The following is a 26,648-nucleotide window of genomic DNA, read 5'->3' as shown; positions in this document are numbered from 1 at the left end:
CAACATACTGTTCCATACACTCCACAACAAAATGGTGTAGCTGAAAGGAAAAATCGCACCTTAAAGGAAATGGCTAATTGTATGCTGCAATCTAAAGGACTCAGTCTTAGTTTTTGGGCCGAAGGAATTAATTGTGCAAATTATATAATCAATCGCACTCCTACTAAGGTTCTAGAGAATATCACTCCAGAAGAAGCTTGGAGTTCCATTAAACCAGATGTAAGTCACTTTCGTGTGTTTGGAAGTGAAGCATGGGCCCATATTCCAGATGAAAAGCATAAAGCTTTAGAACCTAAGAGTGAGAAATGTACTTTTGTTGGATATTCTGAAGATGTAAAAGGCTATAGACTTATTCCATTTAAGTCCAAAAATTTTATCATTAGAAGAGATGTACAATTTGATGAAAATAAATCAGCCTGCGAGCCTAGTCCGGTGGATGTGCCACCTCTTCCTATCTCTTCTACTTTTGAAAACATTTCTTCTTCAGATGATGAAAGCGAGGATGATAATCCTCCCCCACCTTCTCAGGATCCTCAACTTCCAAGATGGGTCCGTGCTACTCGGGATGCAGCAGGTGATCTTGCCGGTGATCCTACAGATCAGCGACGTACACGTTCTCAGTTTGAAAGAGCCTCTTCTTTACTGGCTCAAGCTCCAGTAAATCATGATCCTGACACTTTTGCAGAAGCTTCAGGCCATCCACATTGGGAAGCAGCTATGAATGAAGAATATCATTCATTGATGACAAATGATACATGGGATCTTGTTCCTCTACCAAAGGGACGCAAACTTGTTAGATGTAAATGGGTTTACAGAACCAAGTATGGACCAGATGGGAAAGTTGATAAACATAAAGCTCGTCTCGTTGCTAAGGGCTTTTCATAGGTTGAAGGCATTGACTACACTGAAACCTTCTCCCCTATTGCCAAAATGAACTCTATCCGCCTTGTTCTTTCCCTTGCTGCCTCTTTAAAATGGGAAGTCCATCAGATGGATGTTAAATCTGCCTTCTTGCATGGGGACTTGCAGGAAGAAATCTATATGGAACAACCCATTGGCTTCATACAAACAGACTCCAGCCTTGTTTGTCGACTTAAGAAATCCCTTTATGGCCTCAGGCAAGCTCCTCGGGCTTGGTATGCCAAAATGGATAGCTTTCTTTTAGAATCTGGCTTTTCTAGGTGTCATTCTGACAATACTGTCTACACCAAGAAAGTGGGCAACTCTCTTATCATCCTTGTTCTTTATGTTGATGATCTTATTCTTACTGGTAGTGATCCCAACCTTATAAACCATGTGAAGTCCAGCCTTAAAAAGAAATTTGAAATGACAGACTTAGGACACTTACACTATTTTCTCGGTCTTCAAGTCTTGCAATCCAAGGAGGGTATTTTCCTTTCCCAGTCCAAGTATGCTTGTGATATTCTTCGTCATTTTCACATGGAAGACTGTAAGCCAGCCCCTTCTCCCTTTCAGTCTGGAGTCAAACTTTCAGTCTCCTGTACTTCTCCTGAAGTTGATGCTACCTTATACCGTCAACTTGTAGGAAAACTCTTGTATTTAACCCATACTCGTCCTGACCTTTCCTTTGCTGTTGGCCTTGTTGCTCGTTTTATGCAAAACCCCCATGAAAGTCATTGGAAAGCAGCCAAAAGAATACTTCGTTATGTTCGAGGTACAGTACAGTTTGGGATTCATTACAGTGCCAAAGCAGCTCCTCTATTAGTTGGTTTCATTGATTCTGATTGGGCTGGTGACCCTGATGATCGGAAGTCTACTGCCGGTTATGTCTTCACTCTTGGTTCAGGACCTATTACATGGGCTTGTAAGAAACAGGCTGCCAATTCTCTTTCGTCAGCAGAAGAAGAGTATCGTGGTGTCGTGGAAGCTAGTAAGGAAGCCTTGTGGCTTCGTCAGATCCTATCAAAGTTTGGCTTTGAGCAGCAGCATCCAACCACACTTTGGTGTGATAATCAAAGTGCCATTCAGCTATGCAAAGATCCAGTCCAGCATCAGCGCAGCAAACACATTGAACTACACATGCACTTCATCACAAAGCTCATTCATGACCATGTTCTTGAAGTGCAATATTGTCCAACAGATGATCAGGTTGCAGACATCTTCACAAAGGCTCTCACAGAGGCGAAGTTCACTAAACTTCGATATATGCTTGGAGTTCAGGAAGTTGTCACTAAGGGGGGATAGGCTCTAGTGCCTCCTTCCTTCTCCTATTGTGTCATATTTGTAAATCCTTCAATCCTATCCCAAGTTGTTCTTAAGGGGGGATGTTAGGATATTCCGACACATAGGATATAGTTAAGTTCAACTTGGTCTAGTGTAGAGTTAGGTATAGAGTTAGGTAAAGTGTGTTTCTTTACCGTTGTACATTTTGTAACTTACAATCCGACGGTCACGATATGTAGTGATCCGACGGTTCATTCTCTCCTCGGTATTACCGACACTTGATCCGTGGCTTGACACCTGATTGGTCCATGAGTTCTATTTAAAGCGCATGGAGGGTCATTGTTCGGGTAATCCGTGCATGAGAGAAGCTTATGTAAATTTTCATTCTTTGATTAATAAATTGCCTGTAGTACCCACGTTGGGATAGGCCGTGGACTGTTTCCCTCTTTGAGGGTTTTAACCACGTCAAAAATACTGGTGTATTGATCTGTGATCTGGTTGTGAGCGGTGTCCTTTTGGTATTCTTTCTGAGGAACTTACCCTGTAAATTCCTACAGGGTAATGCGAGCTATAAAGAAGATTATACACCAAGTTTGTTGTACCGAGGTCATTCCATATATACAAGAATGCTGAGAGTATGTTTACATAAAGTGCAGAGATCAACCGAGATTACTGTATATGAATGAAGCTGAGATCAATGTATACAACGTGTAGAAATTATATTATCGAGACTGTACACTAAGGAGACATAGATGAATAAAGATTATGCAAATAGAAAGTGTTAGCAGAGGTACACTACACCCCTTTGATGCACAAGAAGTTCAGTTGTCAAATGATCAATGAAGGTGGTGTTAAAGTCGCTGCCCAGTTCTATATTCTAGCTTCCACCTAAACAATGAATGGGAATATGCCTTTGATGGCAATGGCTAGATGCTCCCTAGATTTACAAAAGAAGAGGGCACACTAAAGGCCCCAGAGACAAAGTAACACCTATCCCTTAGCATTTATGATATATCATGAGTACCAGTGTGTGTAGAATTAAAGGAATTTATTATGCCAGATATTGAGGAGGATAATTTGTGTAGATAATACTATATTAATGAGTAGCTATCCATAAATTGTCTTCGAATCAAGGCATATGATTGGTGAAGGAGAGGATCATCATCTTGTTGGATAGACAACATCAATAGCTGTATCCAAACTTCATAGTTCCCTTTGAATATCGAGAATGCAACCATCAGCAACCTGCTATTAATCCAAAGATTTTATAGCTTCGTCTTAAGGTGATCATCTGGCCTTAAGTCATGAGGCAACTGATCCATAGTGAGGAAATATCTTTTGCATTTAGGTGTTTATAACACTATTCTACATAAGATTCGGATATCAAAATCAGGGTCCCCTGCAGATACTTCTTCAAGGAACCTCTGATTTCAAGGTGAGAGTTGCCTCAAAAGAGATTGTTCCACAGTCTTATGAACTTTCTTCATCTTAACTGTTCTTCAACGTGGAATCTTCAGGTGTGCTACATCTCTTATCCAAATTGCTGCAAAATTTTTGTTTATAACTGAAGATCCCTGTAGATTCTTCATAATAGATAATTCTTCAAAGGATAAGTTATTTGACTGTCTTGTTCACAACTTCGATTGTGAACAAGACTGCAATACTGTCATAATTTTGCAGAAGCTTCTACACCTTGTAAAAAGGTCATGAAGGATGTTGAGTTGTATATGATGAGTGTTTATACCTAGAGTAGTGCCACATGTAAGGTATCCAAAAAAAACTTTATTGCACAAGATAGCTTCAGGTATTTTAGGAGAACCATTTTTTTTCTTGAGAGATCCAAGATCTGAGTTTACTGAGGTGATTTCAGTAGAATCTCAGTTCTGCTAATAAAATACTCTGATCAAAAGCTTTCACACTTTCACTTCTTGAAGGTAAAACATGATAGAGGAAAACACAATGTCCTTCATGGCTCCTTTTCTTTTCTTGATGGGGAGGAAGGAATAGGATTGATGAGCAATGAACGTGATCAAACAAAAACCTTGGTACAATGAGCCTATAATTTCCACTGTGAAATTATTGCTCTTGTAGATATTTATGCCCAGAGATCCAATAATTATGACAATATGTATTACTGGTGTCACTTTTCTTTCGTCAGGGTCAAACGATGCCATAAGATGAAATAGACCTGATATCTTCATAATCCAGGTGACAAAAACACAGTTGTCATAACTTCACTAAAATCACACAAGTTTCTAGAAAATTAAAGATTTTAAGCAAAAATGACTAAGTGGCTATTTTGCAACAGCTTTCTGTGGCAATTGGTATCATGCTGGCATATCTGTTTGGGTTGTTCCTTGGTTGGAGGGCTCTAGCCATTGCAGGTAAGTTCCATTTTCAGTTGTGTTGGATGTTGGAGATTACTTTTACTTGAATGAAGGGAAGGTTTCTTGTTAATAGATATGAATTTGTAGTTGAAGGGCCAGTTTAGATGAATGTTATAACTGCTTTAAGCAGTGATTGGCTGTCCTCACTCAGTTGTGCTTCCTAGATGTTATTATGCCTCTCATTTGGCCAAGTTTCTTAACAATCTTTGCATTCTAATTGATAACTATTTAAAATCATATTTCCTCTATGTTTTTTTCTCTCTATCTGATCTTCTTTCCAAGTGGGAACCTTGCTTTTATCCCAGAGTCTACTCTTTCCGTGTTGATTAGATTTGAAGCTTTGGAGAAATGTTTATTTTCCCATTATTTTGTGTTTGTGCAGGTGTAGTTCCTTGTGCTCTTTTGGTTCTGGGGTTATTTTTTATCCCGGAATCTCCAAGATGGCTGGTAAGTTTTTGATAATGAACTTTATGTTTGTCAATTGACTGAGTTGGTGTTAACCATGTTAAACCTGTCACCATATGTCATGCTATGTGAAATCTTAATATCAAATTTAATGTTCTTATGAGTGTAGGCTAAAATTGGTAATGAAGATTTTGAAGCCTCATTGCAAGCTCTTAGAGGCAGTTAGGTTGATGTTACCCTAGAATCTGTTGAAATCAAATAACATTTCAAAACAACTACATTTTTATCATTTTCCATGTCAAATTCATATATGTTTCTATTGTTCCCTTCTTGACTGATTGCTTATCAGTCACGTGTAGTTGCTGAGTAATGGATATCTGATACTATTCCAATGGATTTTTAGCTTGGTTGGTTTTAATTTTTTTTCAGTCTGTAGTTTGAATTTTTTGCACACAAATTTCCAACAGTCTATATGAATTTCCCATCAAGGTCATATTTGTCACTAATCTGAATATTCTTTCCTTTCAGAGTGTAGTGGAGACAGGAAATCAACAATCTAGAATAAATTTTTCTAAGATCTCTAAACGAAAATATGCAATGCCTCTCACTGTAAGTCATATGTTCGCATAGTTAAGAATATGATAGGCTTATATGATTTTTCTGAGTGCAAGATTCTGCAATTCATAATGTTTATAATTTCTTTTCTTGGATAAATCACATAGATAATTTTTCGGTCGACTCATTTTTAATCACACAATGTGGTTCATGACCGGGACTAAGATGATTTTGTGTTTGCTCATGAGTTTTCATAAATTGGTTGCTATTTTATTGCTTACTTGGCAAGAATATGATTACAAAAGTAAAGTATCCTTGCGTTGTATTTATTATATGCAGGTTGGCATTGGGCTGCTTCTTTTACAACAGTTGAGTGGAATCAATGGTATTATGTTTTACAACAGTTCCATTTTTAAGTCTACTAGTGAGTTTACTATCAACTTCCTATTAGAAAGTATGGTACTTGTGATCTGGATTCATATTGTTCTATTGGTAAAAACATGAAGTAATTGCAAAATATATATTGGCATCATGGACTTCTAATTTGGATGGGAGTTAAACATAGGGAATCCTTTTTGTATCTTTATAGCCTTTCACAATTAGAGGGTTTTAATTTTTAACTAAGGACTTAGATCATTCATGTGATCTTTATGGCCCTTCTATTGATTTTAATTCTTATTGTATATCACACGCTTGCCTAAGAAAATCTGTATTGATTTCAATGTTTTATCATTTAAAACAAGAAGTTCATCTGGTAATGTTGCAACCCTTGGACTTGGTTATATTCAGGTTGCTTTCTAATCCTAGGGCCCTACTAATTACAATGCATGCTAGGAATGTTTCACTATAATAAAAGGTTTATTGTTCCTCATCTTAATCATGTGAAAGTTGTTGGACTATTTATGTATAGGTTATTATGATTGACGTTAGTATTGTGTTGATTGATGAAGCTGGTAGACGTATCCTTCTTATGGTGAGTAAACAGCCTATTTAGAAGAGGATCGTTTAACTTAGTCAATTCAATTTTTTTGATATGACATGACGAGTGATGTTTAGTTTAAATATCTCACATAATTTTTTAATGATTTCAATAGATCTCCTCTGCAGGGATGGTTGTTTTTCTTTTCTTGGTTGGCCTTGCCTTTTATTTAAAAGCAATCAAACTCTCACGATGATATCTCTCTGTTACTAGTATGATGAATAGAATCATAATAGATTATCATCAACTTATTAGAAAATGGGCTTTTGACATACATTAGATTCTATAATAATCTTTGGAAGATTGAAATGCTAAAGATGAGTTCTTGGTGTATCCTGACATCATCCAGAGCCACCTAGCAGGAGAGTCACATCTTGTAACATTCACTGGTATTTTGGCAGCCACAAGTTTGTTGGTAAGCTCCACGTTTAGTTGGTAAATAACTTACTGAAATTTACGTTATTACATTGATGTCTTTGTTATGTTGAAGTTTTATATAATTTCATTTTTGTTTTCTTTGTACAGGTTTACAATGTCTCTTTCTCCCTCGGGATTGGGGTTGTCCTCTGGGTATACTAATATAAGGTTTTGAATTTTTTTTTCTAGAGATATAATCTGCCTCTCTTTGCACCTTTTGGGGAAATTTCTAGTTTTAGTAAGTTAAAAATATGGTCTGCATGATTATAGTTCTTATAAATATTATAGATCATGTGTGATATTTTTTTTTATATTTTTGGTTTAAATGAATGGTTATAAATGTAGTTTTCAGGACTGTCATAACTCTTCATGTAATTCTTTAAAGTGTGCTAGCTCAATGGAAGAGCACCCGCCTTATAAGCAGGAGGTTGGTGGTTCGATTCCACTATGCACTAACATGAATTAATCAACGGTTTTGTAGTTTATTTTTAATTAAATGTTTTTTATATCGATTTATTTCAATGGTGAGATATTTCTGGATTCATTGTTTTATATTGTCTCTAGAGAGACAAAAGTGATATTTAAATAAAAAATTTATTGTCTCTAGAGAGAAAATAGCTAGTATTAAAGACATATTGTCTCTAATCTGAGTGTTGTCTCTAGAGAGACAAAAATGAAATTGTCTCAAGAGAGACATAAATGAAATTGTCTCCTAAGAGACAATAATGCTTGTGTTATATATTGTCTTTATAGAGACAATTTTTTAAGACAATAATCTTTAAGACAATAATTTTTGAGACACTTGCTTAAAGACAATAAACAAGTTTTTTTTGTCTCAAGTTAAGGCAATTTACCCAAAAATTGTCTCAAATATTGTCTTAAAACTCCCCCTTATGTAGTAGTGAATGTTTCTCATTAAATTTTTTTAGTTCATTAAGTGGGATCAATTTTTTACACGATTTATTCAAGTGATGTGGATGAAATTTATGCAGTAACTTGTAATGAGCATGTTTAGCCTTGCAATAGAAAACTAGAAGTATCTAAATAATTCAGCATTGCAAAATGTTAACTAAACTACATGGATTTTACTAGAGTCAGCAATCCCCAGATTCAATTGCATAACTTCTTTTATATTTTTATTTTTGGCAGATAATATAGTCATACTTTATTGTGGAGTGAAATCAATGCATCAGAATTATTGAATCTTTTGAAAGGATGAAGCAATTTTTTGAAGATCAGATTTTATTGGCCATGACCAATATTAGAGTTTTCATGCTAGAGACTCATGCTACATTTTCTAGTTCAACATTTAGATTAAATGTTGGAATGTGTTTTCTATATATTTTCTTGCATAAAACAACAAATTTGATTGTATTTTTTCTTGTGTTAAGAAATTTAAAATTGTTATTTGAATACTTCCTTGCATATGAATTCTATTTTAAAATGGTAGAAACTTGAAGCCATTCTTTGGCATTGTAGCGAAGTGAGTCAAGTAGAAAAGCCCAGGTGTTTTTGTTGAAGTTTGTTGCAGATGCAATTGGAAACAAGCTTCTTCTTGCATTTTAAATATTTGCAAAGCATCCCATGCATTGGGGTCACTCGGTCGATGTTTTAAATGAAGAGAATCTGAATGTTGGAAAATTAATCTCAACCACCACGTTAAACACTCTGACACCATCCATACTTGTTAGAAGTATTTTTACAGGTTGTGATTTTGTTTACAGGCTTAAGGACTAAAGTTTGAGAAGAAGTACATCACTCACTATTCCACAACACACCAGAGAGTTTAAGGCACTTAATGAGTAATGAGTTTTGATAAATACCGATGGGCAAGCATTCACTCCGTGATTGCTACCCACACTCCAAAACACCTACAAGTTCAAAAAACCATTTATTATGTAAAATCACCCAGGTTGTGTCTTAATGATTTCTCTGTCATGAATTAATTATTCAAATGTATGTTTTGTATAAATATGAATGTAAAATTCATTTACAAGGTTGAGCCAGAGAGAGGGTGAAAGTATGAGAGGTACAGAGAAAATTGTGGAACGAATTTTGGTGGGCGGCTTGAAAACAATAGTTACTTACTATGTGTTACTTTGCAATCCACGTAAATCGCAGTAAGATCTTTCTTATTTTACTTGTTGTAGAAGACTCTCATTTATCATGGGAATGTATTTTCCTATCCTTTGAAATATAATCAAAAGTATGTAATATAATCAAAAGTATCTTATGTTGTGACTTTTACTCTATTTTTTGTGTGAGTTCTATGTTTTAATTAACCCTTTGTATAGTTGTCATTTCCTTGCTGAGTTCTGTGTTTTAATTAACCGTCTATGTAGTTGAGATTTTCTATGTGAGTTCCATGTTTTAATTAACCCCTTGTGTAGTTGTTATTTCCTTGCCGAGTTCTATGTTTTAATTAACCCTTTATGTAGTTGAGATTTCCTTGCCACAACGAAGACTTGCGTTGCCACAACTGATTTCTAAGCCAGACTCCTCTACTTTGCCCTTGTAATTTCTAAGCTAGACTCCTCTCCTCTGCCCCTATAAATATTTTATAACATGGTATCAGAACAGGTTATCTGTTAGTGTAAAAATAAGTGTTTTTACTGGCAGTTAAAATTGTTTTGAGGGCAGATTGTTTTTTAGTATATTGAACAGCAGGTAGAAAGTTTTTTTTACACTTAGAAATGGAAACATCAAATACAAGGTTGACTAATCCTAAAATATGTGAGTTTAATGGCAAAAATTATGATTATTGGGCTATTACAATGAAGACCCTGTTTTCTTCCCAAGAAATTTGGGATTTCGTGGAGAATAGTTTTCAAGAACCAGCAAATGCAGCAACATACGATGCCTTGTCTCAAGCAAAAAGGAATGGGATTTGTTGAGGGACAACATGCTACATATTTCAAGCAGTTCACGAAATTGTTTTCCCAAGGGTTGCAGCAGCAACAATGAAGTCCAAGCAAGCATGGGTTACCCTCTAGACAGCCTACCAAGCCATGGAAAAAGTATAGTTAGCAAAAATGCAAATGTTGAGAAGAGATTTTGAAACACTTTGATTGAAAGAGTCTTAGAATGTACACTCATTTTTTACACATCTAATTGGGTTGGTTACTCAAATTATGTCTCATAGTGAAACACTTGAAAGAAGAAAGAAGAATAGTTGAAAAAATTTTGAGAAATTTGTCAGCAAAATTTGATACCATTGTTGTGACTAAAAAACAAAAAATCTCTCACAATTTCAGTGAATATACATCACTTATTTCCATAGATAAGTATCATGGAATAATCACTAAGTGAACTCACAAGTTGCCAATCAAATGTTGCATGATAAAATTTCCCATCGAAGGGAAAAGTAGTTGTCGAATCTATTAAGTTCTTTGAAGACAAAAATATCATGACTAAAATAATAATGTTCACTTTCATTGAGAATATATAAATATTTATTTATAAAAAAAATTATTTATAACCTAAGTTTTAATGTTCACCTCTATATGAAAAAATTATTTATAACCTAAGTTTTAATGTTCACCTCTATATGATTTGGTTTACATCTTTTATTAGACTTTCTAAATTAAAAAATAAAAATAACCGTGCAAAGAACCGGATGCTTTTATTAGCCTTTCTATATTGATATTACCGAATCAATATAGAAAACCACTTCAAGCACACGCTGGTATAGATACTTTGTTAATCATTTTTAAGCTAAAATCCATATAACAAATGATTAGTTCACAATTGATTATAATTTTAAGATTTTTGAAAAAAATAATTTAAACTCTCTAATCTTTCCTTCTTTTTTTTCCAATGGGTTTTGCTTAAAATTTAACTAAAAATTAAAACAATAATTTTGAATTGTTGAAAACATAATTTCAACCGCATGCGTACAACGCCCAAACCGCCGCAGCGAAACCAGAAACTACCCCTGTCAGATTTCGGACCGCCTTTTGGTGTGGAGTGGTTTCCGTATAATCGACTCCGATACAATGTAATGCAGCCACGTGGTCCTCTACATACATCAGCAGAACTGACTTTTCGGACGCTAATGTTCAGCACAAAGGAGCCTCCCAAAATCTTTGTCCACCATCCGATTCACTTCGATGTTCTTCGCCGTCCATAAATCAAACCTGCATACGAGCCTGCATCGAATTAATTACATTGCGTGGAGTAAAACTAAAGTTTGGTTGACCGCAATTTTTTTATTAATGCATTGTCATAGGTGTAGGTAATGTATTTAAGTTTTTATATACGCATATATTAATATGCATAAAAAACATGATATATTGTTTTTTTGTTTTTGTTGCGTTGAACATTGTAATATGAGAGCTCGGGGGAGCGAAAGAGAACAGAGAAGAGTGCACAGCAGTGCATAAGTTATGAACTGAACAACATGTCAAGCAAGGAGGAGATGAACGCACAGCAGTGCGAAATATAAAAACCTGAGTTTTGTTGGTTGCTCAAAAAAAGGGAAGAACGAATGAAGATTTGTATGGTGTGAGCAGAATTTTTTTTGTGAATGTAATGTAAGATTTACTACACATGTAAAAATTTATTTTACAGTAGTAAATGTAAAAGGATTTTACAGCAGTAAATGAAAATGGGTTTTTACACACCAGCAGTGTAAATTCTCAGGTGGAGAAAGAGTAAATATTTTGTTGGCTGAATGTTATTTTTTTTTGGTGAATCCCTCTGAGTAAAAGAGGATGAATATGTATCAGACATTTTGTTTTAATGAATAGAAATCTTTTTCTAGGTGTGTAATACTCTGTTCTCAGACAATTTTTTTTAAAGCTTCCTGTGCAAAAGATCCTGTGGAGAGAAGGAAACAGAGCATTGCCTCTGTGTGTTCAGTTTTTATTTGTTTTTGGGATTTTACCAGAAAAATCCCCAACAGTGGTATCAGAGCAAGCGTAGGCTCTTTGAAGGTGTTCAAGAAGCTGAAGGGAGGAGTCTTTTGTTGCAGCAATAAATCTTCTCCAGCAAAGTGAAGTCTCAGGCAAAAGATTCAGGTATTCCTCAAAGTTTTCTTTTTGTTACTGTTGAAGCAGTCAGTGTTTTTAAGATACACAGTCAAGAAATTGAAGCATAGTTGAGGATGCAAGGAATGGCTAGCACAAGCACTAGCATGGGTATGTTTAATACCCAGCTCCCACAGTTTAATGGGAAGAACTATGACTACTGGTCAATAACCATGAGAGCTTTATTTATCTCTCAAGATTTATGGGAATTAGTTGAATCTGGGTTTGAAGAACTAGCAGATGAAAATCAATTTAACAACTTAACTCAGGGAGAGAGAGATCTGCTGAAGAGCAATAGGAAGAAGGATGCAAAAGCCATTGTATTGTTGTATCAAGCAGTGAACCAGAGTGTGTTTCCAAGGATAGCAGCAGCTAAGACATGCAATGAAGCATGGAAAACCCTCAAAACAGCCTATCAAGGCATGGAGAAAGTAAAGACAGCAAAACTACAATTGCTAAGGAGAGATTTTGAAAATCTGAGCATGAAGGAGTCAGACACCATTGACTCATTTTTCACACATGTAATTGGTCTGGTCACACAGATAAGGACTCATGGAGAAACCCTTGAAGAAAGGAGGATTGTGGAGAAATTGTTGAGGGTCCTACCCTCAAAGTTTGATGTGATTGTCACCACCATAGAAGAGACAAAAGATCTCTCAAACTTTTCAGTTGATGAGCTTCATGCATCACTGATAACACATGAGCAGAGGCTGAGTAGAAATGAAAACTCATCTCTAGAGCAAGCCTTTAAGACCCAGATGTCTTTTGGAAGAGGAAGAGGTCAAGGCAGAGGAAACAAGAGAGGAAGAGGCAGAAGCCAGAACAGAGGTGGAAGGAACAGCCCAGCAAATTCTCAAGGAAGAGGCAGCAATCCAAATCAGAACCAAGGCCAAGGCAGCAACCAACAAAGAGGACAACATCATGCTCAAGGACAAAGGTATGAAAAATCCAATGTCCAATGCTATTATTGTAAAAAATATGGGCATTATGCCAGTGAATGTAGGAAGAAGCAACATGATATGAGTAATAGACCAAATGCAGATGTCACTAGAGAAAACATCAGCCAGGATAATGTATTGTTAGCTTGTAACATGGCTAAAACAAACAGTGAGGACATATGGTTTTTAGATTCAGGTTGCAGCAACCATATGACAGGAAACATAGCTCTCTTTTCTGCCCTAGATAAAAATATGAAATCAGAAGTCACACTAGGAACTGATAGCAAAATTTATGTTATGGGAAAAGGAGAGGTAAAAATATTTACAAAGCAAGGAGAAAAGAAAACCATAGCAGATGTCTACTATGTCCCTGTAATGAGATGTAACCTCTTGAGTATTGGACAGCTTGTTTAAAAGGGTTACAATGTTTTCTTTGAGAATGATGTATGCACCATCATGGATATAGCACCCAACAAAAGATGCATTGCTGAAGTGAAGATGATAAGGAACAGGATGTTCCCTCTTAGAATAAGGGCAGATTTGAAAAACAAAGGAGAAATTGCAGCAGTCACCCAAGAGGCTTTCCAAAGCGTGCCAAAGGATGAAAATTGGTTGTGGCACTTGAGATTTGGACATCTCAATTTTGGAGGTCTAAACTTGTTAAGCAGAAAAGGAATGGTAAGAGGACACTACAACAAAATAGGCAATTTGCGCCAGATTTAGCACCAGATTCTAGTGCATTTTTTTCTCAATTGGGATGAGCAACTTGGTGCTAAATCTGGCTCTATTGTACAATTTTTAAAGCGTCCTTTTTTGCACCAAATTTTGCATCTTTTTTACGCCAAATTTTCCATCATTTTCTGCATCATATTTTGCACCAAGATTTTCATTTGGTTTTACAACAGGTTTTGCTTCTAGTTTTGTGCCTTTTTTTGCATCTATTTTTGCATCATTTTTTGCTTCCTCTTTTGTGGAATTCTTTGCTTCTATTTTTGTGTCATAATTTGCATCGATTTTTACACCATCTTTGACATCTTATTTAGTGCCTTTTTTTACATCCAATTTGTGCCAATTTTTGCATCTGGTCTTATGCCATCTTTTGCTTCTAATTTTGTACTTGTTTTTACATCTATTTTTGTGCCAATTTTTCTGCCTTTTTTTACACCATCTTTTCCATCCAATTTTGCACCATATGTTGAATCTAATTTAGTGTCAAATTTCGCATGCATTTTTGCACCATTTTTTGCATCCACTTTTGCATTTTATTTATCTCCCTTTTTTGCATCCTATTTTGCACCATATTTTGCATTTAATTTTGCATCATTTGTTGAATCCAATTTAGCATCATTTTTAACACCATTTCTTGCATCCAATTTTTCATCCTTTTGAGCATCTAAATTTGCATCCTATGTTGAACCATATATTGCATCCACCTTTGCATCCCATTTTGTGTCTATTGTTACGTTCACTTTTGAGCCATTTTTCGTCTACTTTTGCATTTGTTTTTGCACCAAGTTTTGAATGATTTGTTGCATCATTTTACATCCAATGTTGCATCTCAATTTGCATCCAAAATTGAGCCATTTTTATGCCCATTTTTGCACCATTTTTTCTTCTTTTGTGTCCAATTTTGCACCATTTTTTATGTCCAAATTTGCATCCTTTTTGGTATCTAATTTTTCATCCTTTTTGGCTTCCAAATTTGCATCCTTTTTTCTGCCACATTTTGTGTCCACATTTGCATCTCATTTTGCACCTAGATTTTAGTTGGAATTTTCATCTAGTTATGCATCATCTTTGACATCCTTGGTTTCACCATTTTTTAGTCCCATTTTTCATCTTGTTTTGTGTCTTTTCTTACATCCTTTTTGCATCTTAATTTTACACCATTCTTTGCATCCTCATTTTGGTGTCCATTTTTGCATCCTTGTTTGCACCCAATTCGGTATCCTTTCATATGCCCTATTTTGTTCCCTTCTTTGTGTCTAGTGTTGCACCCTTTTTTAATTTTACTTTAAAAACCTTTTTGTGTCATTGTTTGCATATTGTTTTGATGGCTAGTTTAACATCCAATTCTACTCCCAATTTTTCATCCATGGTTAAATCCACTTTTGGCTTCTTGTTTAGAGTTTTACTTTTATTTCCATTTATGACCACCTCTATGGGTTCATTTTACTAAGTTCATTTACATAGTGAAATATATTAAATTTTCTAAATATCATTTTGCTGTAGGATTTAATGCATGGTTAGATGAAAACAAAACCCTCTCAGTTTATCTCAGAAACCTAGGACAAACCAATTAAGAGAAAGGTTGTTCTAAGGCTTAGGATTCTTAGTAGATCAAGATGTAGAGTATAGATTAAGAAAAAGAGAATGAATTCTTGTGAGTCCTCGCATGCAGGTCTTCTTGGAGTTTTTCGTATAGCCAAGAAGTGCTCCTAGCTAGCTCCAAATCTTGGTCCTACACATAAGAGAGAGAATAAAGCAACCTTCACAACATAATATCTTAATAATCAAAACTATAAAAAACATATAAATATTATTGAATAAATAAATATAAACCAAAAACCCATGCATACATTAGTTAAATAGAAGAAGTAAAGAATGAATAGAAACATATGGAAGGAAGAACAACTGATCTATATGAATAAAGGAGTTGGAGGAAAGTTACAACAATCAGATATAGTTGCAACATCACCTCCCCCAACTCATAGCTCCAAAACTCTCCCTCTCAAGACAGATCTCAAGAGCGTGATAATACAAAATTCCCATCATTTTTTCAATGGCCAAGCCTCTAATATATAGGAAAGTGGAGGCTATGAAGATTTCCAAAATTCCTCATTAGTTCAATTTGGGAAAAATCTTTTGGGTGAATAATGTTTCCTCATATAAAAAATGAATTTTCCACTTTTTAGATGCTTTTGTGCTTAGGAAAAAGCTTCTCCATGCTTTATGGCTCTTTCCCACTTTTGTATGCTTTTATTTTTTAGGAAAAAGCTAAAGATGAGGATAAAGAGATTACATTCCACCATATGTTTCCGAAAGTGACCAAGAATGTCAAATTCAAATTCTAGTTTGCTTATGTTTTAGTTTTTTTTTAAATATATATTTAGTTTTAGTATTTTTTTTTTCTAGAAAAATATATTTAGTTTTTGGTATATTTTTCTATAAGAAAAATTATATTTTGTTTTTATAAAAATGGATTTTAAACATTTCATTCATGCTAAATTTGTGATTTTATGATAGGAGTTTAAATTATATATAGTAAAGTAACTTAATGTCATGTGTCGTGTTGCTGAGATGGGTGTTATACATCTCTTTCTTGCTAAGTTATAGAATGTGCTTGGGTTTTCTTAATGCAATAAAACTAATTATGTTCTTCATGATATCTTGAAATGTTCATCTTGAACTAGGCTAATAAAACAATAAAGTTAAAATAGGTTTTCCTTTGTCCTTTATAGATCTTTGTCCCCATTAATCTTTGTCTTAATAGATTAATTGTCTTGTGGTGGCCTTGAGTGGTCACTTCCATTAGTTGCATGCTTTGTAGTTTTCAATTAGTGACATTTTTTAGGCTTGATAATATGTTATTTAATTTATCAAAATGTGTTATTGTCCATATTATTGTTAAATATTAATATTAAATATGTTGATTTTTAAGCATGTTTTAGCAAAACTTTCCCAAAATGTTTATAGATTGTATTTTATAATGCAATGATTCTTTGCTTGATGAAATTGTTTTGGATATTTTTTTTAATGATTCATTGATTGATGAAATTGTTATGGATATTTTTTTTAGTATATTACATTGTATGTGATAAAGTCAAAAATCACCTCTTTTTTAGATTTTCATTGATCAATTTCCCTTAAGGCCATCAAGTTCACCATTTGGTCCCAGGTTAAGGAAATATAGGAGTCATGAAGTGGAATTGTCCAAGCACTTAAATCTTGAGACATGTTTCTTTTTAGTCACTTTATACTTTCTTTCTATGTAAATTTTTGATGAAAATAGTCTTGGAACATGAGGGGCGTCAATAGTAAGCGAAAACAAACTCCTAAAAGAAAAATGGTATGCAAAGCACCCATAAATAATGTTGATATAAGAAGCAAAAATATTAAGTGAGGTTCAACCTCATATAATTAGAAAATGGGGGAGGAATTTCCAAGTAGTAGTGATTGATGCTTAGAGATACTTGGGTGGAATGGTTATTATTTGAAATGATTAAGACATCAAGGTTACCAATATGTTTACCTCTTTTCGCATTATGAAAATACAATTTTAGTTAATTGACATTGAGGGCTACTACCATGTATCCAATGTCTATGACTCCAATATCGCAAATGGAAAACCTCTATTTCTCAATTCTATTTCTAGCACAAGTAATTTATACTCCCCATCTCCATGGATTGTTGGGAGTGACTTCAATATTATAAGTGTCTCGAGGAAAAGAAAGAATGAATCGAAATGTTTAACAAGATATTTTGTAAGCTATACCATTAAAGCCACAAAGTAGTCTCCATTAAAGTTGTCAAGAAATGAGTCTCCAACCCACACATGTGGATCAATGAGATGTAATACATGTGTGTGTGGTTACGAACTCAATACACCTCTATAATAACTCCACAAACTTATGTATTTCACTCTGTCACATAAATTGACAGTAGTGTGACATAAGTAAACCAAGAGTAGACATGAAAGCCTTAGGAAACAAACATTCCTTAGATCCTCAATTAGGTGCTTAAATGATGAAGTGAAAATGCAAGGAGAAAAGAAGAATTCATGATTTAACCATCACATACATGTGATCAAGTGTGACTAGGAGTGTATATATTCATATATTTTCCAAAGAGGGAGTGAATACATGAGTTACCATTTATTGGCCCTTATTTTTCTTTCTTTTTCATTTTCTTATATATAGGACTTAGGGAATAAGGTTTTCATAAGTTTGGCACAACTCATAGATATAAGATATACATGAATTTTCACTTCAACCTTAGAGTTTAGACTTTAGAAGAATGCTTCAGGAAGAGTAATATTAATTTCTTGCAAGAACATATGAACATTAACAAGGAAGCATTGGAAGACATAGATGCAGATGATAACATAAATGAAGACTTCTAGATAATTTACAGGGTATGTAATTCATGTTTAAATAAGGACAATTATTACGTCCCATTTTGAAATGATTCATTGTTATTTGGTTGTAATAGTCATTTAATTACCATGTTTAGAACTCATAATCTAAATTGGTGTTTTGAATATTCTTATAGGTATACTCATTACTTGATGCAATTAATGTCATTAAAATGTATGTTAGTTAATATGGTTTGTTGGTTGGAAATAACAGGCAAGGTTAGTTAGATAAGAGTTACTATGGTTAGTTTCATCTATTAGTTGAAAATGGTTAGAAATGATATGAAGTTATGACTGAGAAAAAATGAAAATAATTTATGTGTGTATAAATTGTCACATATTGTGCATATAGACAAATATAGCTTAACACACAAATATAACTTGTTACGTTGAATTTATGGAATTAATTAACACAAATATATTAAACTACACTACAATAAAAATTCGAATTATTAAGGATATTTGGATGGGTAATGAAGGTGATTCAAATTGTCTACTGAGTTTATTCATTTTTGTGATCAATAATAACTTTCCCACACGCAAGTAATATTTTCCCCGTATAGGGAATCCCTAATGGCATAGGGTCCCTATCATTGTATTGTTGTCATCGTTATCATCATTTAATCATCATCCTCATTGCCATTGTCATCGTCATCATATTCACCATCGCCACCACTATCATAGGTCATTTTTTGATGAGGATTATCATCATATCTTCCTTGGTTTCTAATATATATATGTATATGATGATGATGAGAAAAAAAAAATCATTGGTCATAAAAGGTTACCATACTAGACTATCTTTAAAGGTAGATCAAATTATTTTTTTGCACACTTCCAAAACATATGGTTTCTATTCCAAGGTAGATCTTGAACACATTGATGAAGGCAACTTTGTCTTGGATGTATCATCCAAGCATTCTGTGTATTTACAAGTTCACTTGTCATTTTCATTATTTTTTAAAATGTTAAATATTTTCACGCATGATATACTGAATAGTTAATGGACACTACAAATAGTTTCCCCGGTTGATATTATTCTACTTATATGCTCTTTGTAACTGAACAAAATTATTAATTTTGTCTTGAGAATTAGACTTGTAGCACAAAGAAAATGGTTGGGAATTATTTAATGGCTATATCAATTCACAACTACTAACAATTGTTTTTTCTTTCTCCTTAAGTTTTGCAACCCAATTTGACTTAAACTTGCTTAACAGTGAAAAACCATTTGTCAATACTTCAGGTTTTACAAAATTCCTATAAACAACTATATCTACTTGGTAATCTAAAAAATATCAACAAATTCACAATCTCATATATTGGTCAGAAGAGGCTATCATCAAATTGAATCAAATACCAAGAATGATCTATGTCTGCTAAAACCTATAATCACATTGTTTCCCTAATAGCAACTAAAAACTTCTATACCCAGTTGTTGAACTTTTGCAACCAATTATAAACCTTCAACAAGAAGTAGTTTTTTAACGAGAATTATTGCCATATCTTCCTTGGTTTTACGAGGAAAAAGAAATAAAATTTCATTTGTTATCAAAGGTAAACCAAATTCATTATTTGCATACTTCCAAACCTAGGGTTTTGTATCCAAAGTAGATCCTAACCACATCAATGAAACAAACTTTGTTTTTATGTATCATCCAAACATTATGTACAATTACAGACTCACCTCTAATCCATTGTTTATAAAAATGTTGAATATTTTCATACATGATATCCTGAATAGTTGGACAATGCAAATAGTTGTCATCGCTATTCTTCCATTTATATGCTTTTTGCAACTTATTTGAAAGAGCAATTTTGTCCCAACAATTAGACTTGTAGCATAAAGAACATGGTTAATACATATGATTCGACCAAAAACTAGTTACTACCAAAATTCAACCAAAAAAAATATTACTGCATAAAAATAGAATTAAAAACAAAAAAAATAAAAACAAAAATTTCCCAAATTTAAAATAAATAAATGATAAACTTTTTTTTACCAAAATTTAGTGATTTTTTTAGTGCTAATACTAACATCACCATTACAACAAGATATTTTTCTAGTGCTAATACTGCCATTACAACAAGATATAAGAGGGATATAATGCAAAAAGTTTAATAATAATATGTATGTAGAAGATGGTCTTCAGACTGGTGAATTCATGATAATCAATGGGACTACAGTCAAAATAATTGGATGTTATTTACTTTTTTACATAGATTGTCAAAATAATTGCATAAATCGATTTTTTTTAACCAAAATTTAACAAAAACTTTGCTAGTGCTAACATTAGAACCACCATTACAACAAGATATCTTTCTAGTGTTGACAACACCATTATAGTAAGATACCTCAAGAGAGACAGAAAATTTAAAAAGTATGATAGTAATATGTATCCAGAAGATGGTAGTGAAACTAGTAATTGTTCATTCTCATTATCATAATCATTGTCATCATCATCACCATCATCCTTGTCATCGTTATTGCCATCATTACATTATCATCATAATCACCATTCATGCCATCATCATCAGCTCCATCATCATCATCATTATGGACATTGTTTGCAATTGTTTATAATTATAGACGTTGTAAGAAATATCATCAACCCAAAAAATGTGATCAGTGCTAGAAAAGGGTTGTTTAGGACACATTGATATACGTAAGAGAAATAACAACTCTATTTTTGAGAGATGATCGATGATCATCATCATCACCACCATTATCATCATCATTGTCATTTTTATCATCCCCATCATCATCATTCATGCCATTAATGTTTTTGATGATGACCTAGATGAAAATGATGATGATGACACCAAAGATAATGCTTATGATTATTACAATGACAACATCTAAAATTGGGAAGATTCGCCAAGGTCATTAGCATCGTCATCATCATAATCATTGCCATCATCATCATTGTCATTGTAACCACTATCGTCTTTATCATCATAATCACAATTCATGTCATCGCCATCATCTTCATTTTCATCATTGTCAATATTATTGACATTGTCATCAATTGTTCATAATTGTCAATGCCATAAGGAATATCATCAATGCAGAAAATATGATGAGTGTTGGAAAAGGGATGCAAAAGCGAACATAGAAATGGGGGCAACAATAGAAGTAAAATTGGATGAAAAGTGGATACAACATAAGTAGATGCACAACAACATGAAAACCTAAGACAAAAGTGGATGCAAAAGTAGATGCAGTTGTCAATGCAAACTTGGATGCAAACATGAAGGCAAAAGTGGAAGCAAACATGGGTCCAATGGTAGGTGTAAAACTTGGCACAAACTGTGGTGAAACAAATGTGGATGCAACAACGGACACAAAAGTAGATGCAAAAATGGATGAAACAAAAGTGGATACAATAGGGGATGCAAAAACATACACAATATCTAATGCAAACTTGAACACAAAAGAGGATGCAAATGTGGATGCAAATGTGGAAGCAAATGTGGTTGCAATGGTAGGCGCAAGATATGGTGCAACAAAAGTGGATGTAACAATAGACAAAAAATATGCAAAATAAGATGCAAAAATGGATGTAAAAGTGGAAGCAAACATTGATGCAACAGGCAAAACAAAATTGGATGAAAAAAATGGATACAATGGAAGTAGATGCAAAAGTAGATACAAAACGAGATGCAAAACCCAATGCATAAACCTGACACAAAAGTGGATGCAAAAATAGATGCAATATTTGATGCAAAAGAGGATGTGAACATGGATGCAAAATTGGAAGCAAACGTGGATACAATAGTGAGTGCAAAACATGGTGCAAATTATGGCATAACAAAAGTGGATGTAATGATAGATGAAAAAAAAGAATCAAAGTATGATGCAAATGAAGATGTAAAAAGGGATGCAAAAAGTGAAATTTAAAATGGGTGCAACAGTGGATGCAAAATTGTATGCAAAAGTGGATGCAATAGAAGTCGATGCAAACGTAGATGCAAAACGAGACACAAAACCCGATGCAAATCTTGGTCCAAAATTGGATACAAAAAGGGATGCAAAAATAGATGTAGTAGTTGATGAAAACCTAGATGCAAATGAGGATGCAAACGTGGATGCAAAATTATAATCAAAAGTGGGTGCAAAAGGAGGTGCCAAACTAGGCACCAATTGTGGCACAAAAATATTAGATGCAATAGTGGGTACAATAATAGATGCAAAAGAGGATGTAAATATGGATGCCAAACAAGATGGAAAAGTGGATGCAACAAAAGTAGATGCAAAATTATATGCAAAACTAGACACAAAACTCGATGTAAAACTTGGTGCAAAAGTGATGCACAAATGGATGAGAAAATGGATGCAAAAAATGATTTAAAAAAGGATGCAAAAAAGGATGCAAAAGTTGATGCAAGTGTAGGTGCAAAAAGTGGATGCAAATGAGGATGCAAAAGTATGTCAAACAAAATTAGATGCCAAAATTGATGCAAAACTTGGAACAAAACTTGGTGCAAAGGATGACACAAAACTTGGCATAAAATTTGGTGCAAAACGTGTTGCAAAACCTATTGCAATACCTGGTGCTAAACTTGGTGTAAGATTTGGTGCAAAACTTGATGCAAATTTTGTGTCAAGTTTTGCACCATATTTGATAAATGGATGCAAATAGCACCAAAAATGGGCTCTAGATGCAAAAAAAGAAGTAAAAAGGGACGCTGATCGCTGGTTTTGTTGTAGTGGGATTACCATTGATAGAGAAACCGGACAGCCTTTGTGAAGGTTGCATTTTGGGAAAACAACATAGAGAAAGTTTTCCATCAGGTAAAAGCATAAGGGCAAAGGCACCCTTAGAGATCATCCACTCAGATTTATGCAGACCGATGCAAGCCCCATCATTAGCAGGCAGCCAATATTTCCTAACATTTATTGATGACTTTACAAGAAAAACTTAGGTATATTTTCTTAAAAACAAAAGTGAAGTGTTTGAAAAATTCCGAAATTTCAAAGCACTTGTGGAGAACCAAAGCGGGCTGCATATAAAAGTTTTGAGAACTGATAGAGGAGGTGAGTATATCTCCAAGGAATTCCTACGATTTTGTAGAGAAAATGGAATTCATAAACAGTTTACAGCTAGGTACACCCCACAGCAAAATGGAGTTGTTGAAAGGAAGAATAGGACCATCATGGATATGGCGAGGAGCATGCTGAAGGCAAAGCATTTGCCAAATGATTATTGGGCTGAAGCTGTAAATTGTGCAGTGTATATTTTGAACAGGTGTCCTACAAAAGCAGTGTTGAACAAAGTGCCGGAAGAAGCATGGAGTGGGAGAAAGCAAGGTGTCACCCACTTGAAAGTTTTTGGATGTGTGGCTTATGCACACATTCCAGATCAACTAAGGAGGAAGTTGGACAGCAAAGGGGAGAAGTGTATTTTCATTGGATACAGTGAGGAATCCAAAGCTTACAGGTTGTATATCCCATCTACCAAGAAGTTTTTTGTCAGCAGAGATGTTCAATTCATTGAGGAGGAAGCTTGTGATGGAAGCATAGAGAAAACAATGAATGTTAAAAACTGTTTGTCTCATGATGAAGATGATGAGGAGGTGGCTGAAATGCATCCCCAAACAGCAGCGCCAACACAAGGACAACAAGGGACACCATTGAGGATAAATGAAAGTGCTTCTCCAAGCACACCACAAGGAGGAAATTCAAGTGCATCTTCAAGCACTTGCACACCAAATGAAAGAGGTAAGAAGTTTAGAAATCTAAGTGACATTTATGATGAAGGAATGAATTCCTTATTTGCCTTGTATTGTCATGTTGATGATCCTATTCATTTCGAAGATGCAATTAAAGATAAGAAATGGATAGAAGCTATGGATGAGGAGATGAATGCCATAGAGAGAAACAAAACATGGGATTTGGTTGAGCTACCAAAAGGCAAAGAAGTCATTGGAGTTAAATGGGTCTACAAGACCAAGAGCAATGCTGAAGGTAAGATAGAAAGGCACAAGGTAAGGCTGGTTGTCAAAGGGTACAAGCAGCGATATGGGAGAGATTATGAGGAGACTTTCACACTGGTTGCAAGAATGGAAACCGTGAGAGCAGTGCTGTCCATAGCAGCACAAAACAAATGGAAAGTTTACCAAATGGACGTGAAGTCAGCATTCCTAAATGGAGTGTTAATGGAAGAGGTTTATATTGAACAACCTCTAGGCTATGAGAAGAAAGGTGAAGAGCACAAAGTGTGCAAATTGAAGAAGGCTCTTTATGGGCTAAAGCAAGCGCCAAGAGCATGGTACAGCAGGATAGATTCCTATCTATTGGATAATGAATTTGACAAGTGTGAAGGAGAACCCACCGTCTACATCAAAGAAAAAGATGGTTAAATTTTAATTGTTGTCTTATATGTTGATGATGTTATTTTCACAGGTAATGATGATCATCTCATTGAGAATTTTAAATCAGTCATGAAAGAGGAATTTGAAATGACTGACATGGGTTTCTTGAGATACTTCTTAGGCATAGAAGTAGATCAAAATGAAAAAGGAATTTTTATCTCACAAGCTAGATATGTAAATCAAGTGTTGGGCAGATTTAACATGCAAGAATGCAAAATAGCGATCACTCCCACAGTAATGGGATTAAAACTCAGCAGAGAGGACATCAGCAAGGATTTTGATCCTAGTTTGTACAAGAGTATTGTTGGCAGCCTTATGTATTTAACAGCAACTAGGCCTGACATTATGTTTGTTGTTAGTTTAATTTCCAGATTCATGGAGAGGCCAAAGGAGGCACATTGGTAGGTAGCAAAAAGAATTCTGAGGTATGTCAAAGGTACCAAAATGTTTGGCATATTATATAATGTCTCAGAACATTCAGATTTAATTGGATACACTGATAGTGATTGGGCTGGAAGTGTAGATGATAAGAAAAGAACTTCTGGTTATGTCTTTCACATGGGTTCAAGAGCCATTTCATGGGCTTCTAAGAAGCAGTCCATTGTAGCATTGTCTACAGCAGAGGCTGAATATGTGGCAGCTACAGCAGCAGCATGTCAAGCAGTTTGGATGAGAAGAATGTTGAGGAGCTTAGGCCAAGAGCAGGCAAAAGCAACAGTGATTTTTTGTGACAATAGCTCAGCTATTGCATTGTCAAAGAATTCAGTGTTTCATAAGAGAACGAAACACATTGATACAAGGTTTCACTACATCAGAGAATTGGTGAACAATGGAGAAATTGTCTTAGAACATTGCAGGACTCAAGAACAAGTAGCAGACATTTTGACAAAGCCATTGGATCAGAAAAGCTTTGAATTTTTGAGAAAGTGTCTGGGTATGACTGAATTCCCAGCAGTTGAAATTAAAGGGGAGTGTTGAAAACGTAATTTCAACCGCATGCGTACAACGCCCAAACCGCCGCAGCAAAACCAGAAACTACCCCTGTCAGATTTCGGACCGCCTTTTGGTGTGGAGTGGTTTCTGTATAATCGACTCCGATACAATGTAATGCAGCCACGTGGTCCTCTACATACGTCAGCAGAACTGACTTTTCGGACGCTAATGTTCAGCACAAAGGAGCCTCCCGAAATCTTTGTCCACCGTCCGATTCACTTCGATGTTCTCTGCCGTCCATAAATCAAACCTGCATACGAGCCTGCATCGAATTAATTACATTGCGTGGAGTAAAACTAAAGTTTGGTTGACCGCAGTTTTTTTTATTAATGCATTGTCATAGGTGTAGGTAATGTATTTAAGTTTTTATATACGGCATATATTAATATGCATAAAAAACGTGATATATTGTTTTTTTGTTTTTGTTGCGTTGACCATTGTAATATGAGAGCTCGGGGGAGCGAAAGAGAACAGAGAAGAGTGCACAGTAGTGCATAAGTTATGAACTGAATAGCATGTCAAGCAAGGAGGAGATAAACGCACAGCAGTGTGAAATATAAAAACCTAAGTTTTGTTGGTTGCTCAAAAAAAGGGAAGAACGAATGAAGATTTGTATGGTGTGAGCAAAATTTTTTTTGTGAATGTAATGTAAGATTTACTGCACATGTAAAAATTTATTTTACAGTAGTAAATGTAAAAGGATTTTACAGCAGTAAATGAAAATGGGTTTTTACACACCAGCAGTGTAAATTCTCAGGTGGAGAAAGAGTAAATATTTTGTTGGCTGAATGTTATTTTTTTTTTGGTGAATCCCTCTCAGTAAAAGAGGATGAATATGTATCAGACATTTTGTTTTAATGAATAGAAATCTTTTTCTGGGTGTGTAATACTCTGTTCTCAGACAATTTTTTTTAAAGCTTCCTGTGCAAAAGATCCTGTGGAGAGAAGGAAACAGAGCATTGCCTCTGTGTGTTCAGTTTTTCTTTGTTTTTGGGATTTTACCAAAAAAATCCCCAACATGAATGACTAAATTTAATTATAGTTAATTAAATTATATATATATTATAAACTTTTTTAAATGGTGTAGTTTCACTATTGATGTTTTTGTTTAGTTGAATTTATTAAAAATTAGATAGATATACTGTGAATTTTATAATCTAAATGTTTCAAAAAAATTTTAAAATGTTAAATCTATTTATATTAAAAAAAAAAAAAAATGATTTTTCTTATAAAAAAAAAAAACACCGTCCCAAC

General features: G+C 34.5%; 1 long non-coding RNA gene across 2 annotated transcripts in view; it reads left to right on the top strand.

The window, feature by feature from the left end:
* LOC149148685 (uncharacterized) overlaps positions 1–26,648 on the top strand; it is a 110,899-nt gene that overhangs the window by 59,045 nt on the left and 25,206 nt on the right. The window lies entirely within an intron of this gene.

This window comes from Pinus tabuliformis, chromosome 9, assembly GCF_031772625.1.
Source record: "Pinus tabuliformis cultivar Carrire ecotype Pingquan chromosome 9, CPIR1, whole genome shotgun sequence".
NCBI classification, from domain to species: Eukaryota; Viridiplantae; Streptophyta; class Pinopsida; order Pinales; family Pinaceae; genus Pinus; species Pinus tabuliformis.
The sequence above is the reverse complement of the archived record's forward strand: the minus strand, read 5'-3'. Positions and strand labels throughout refer to the sequence as shown.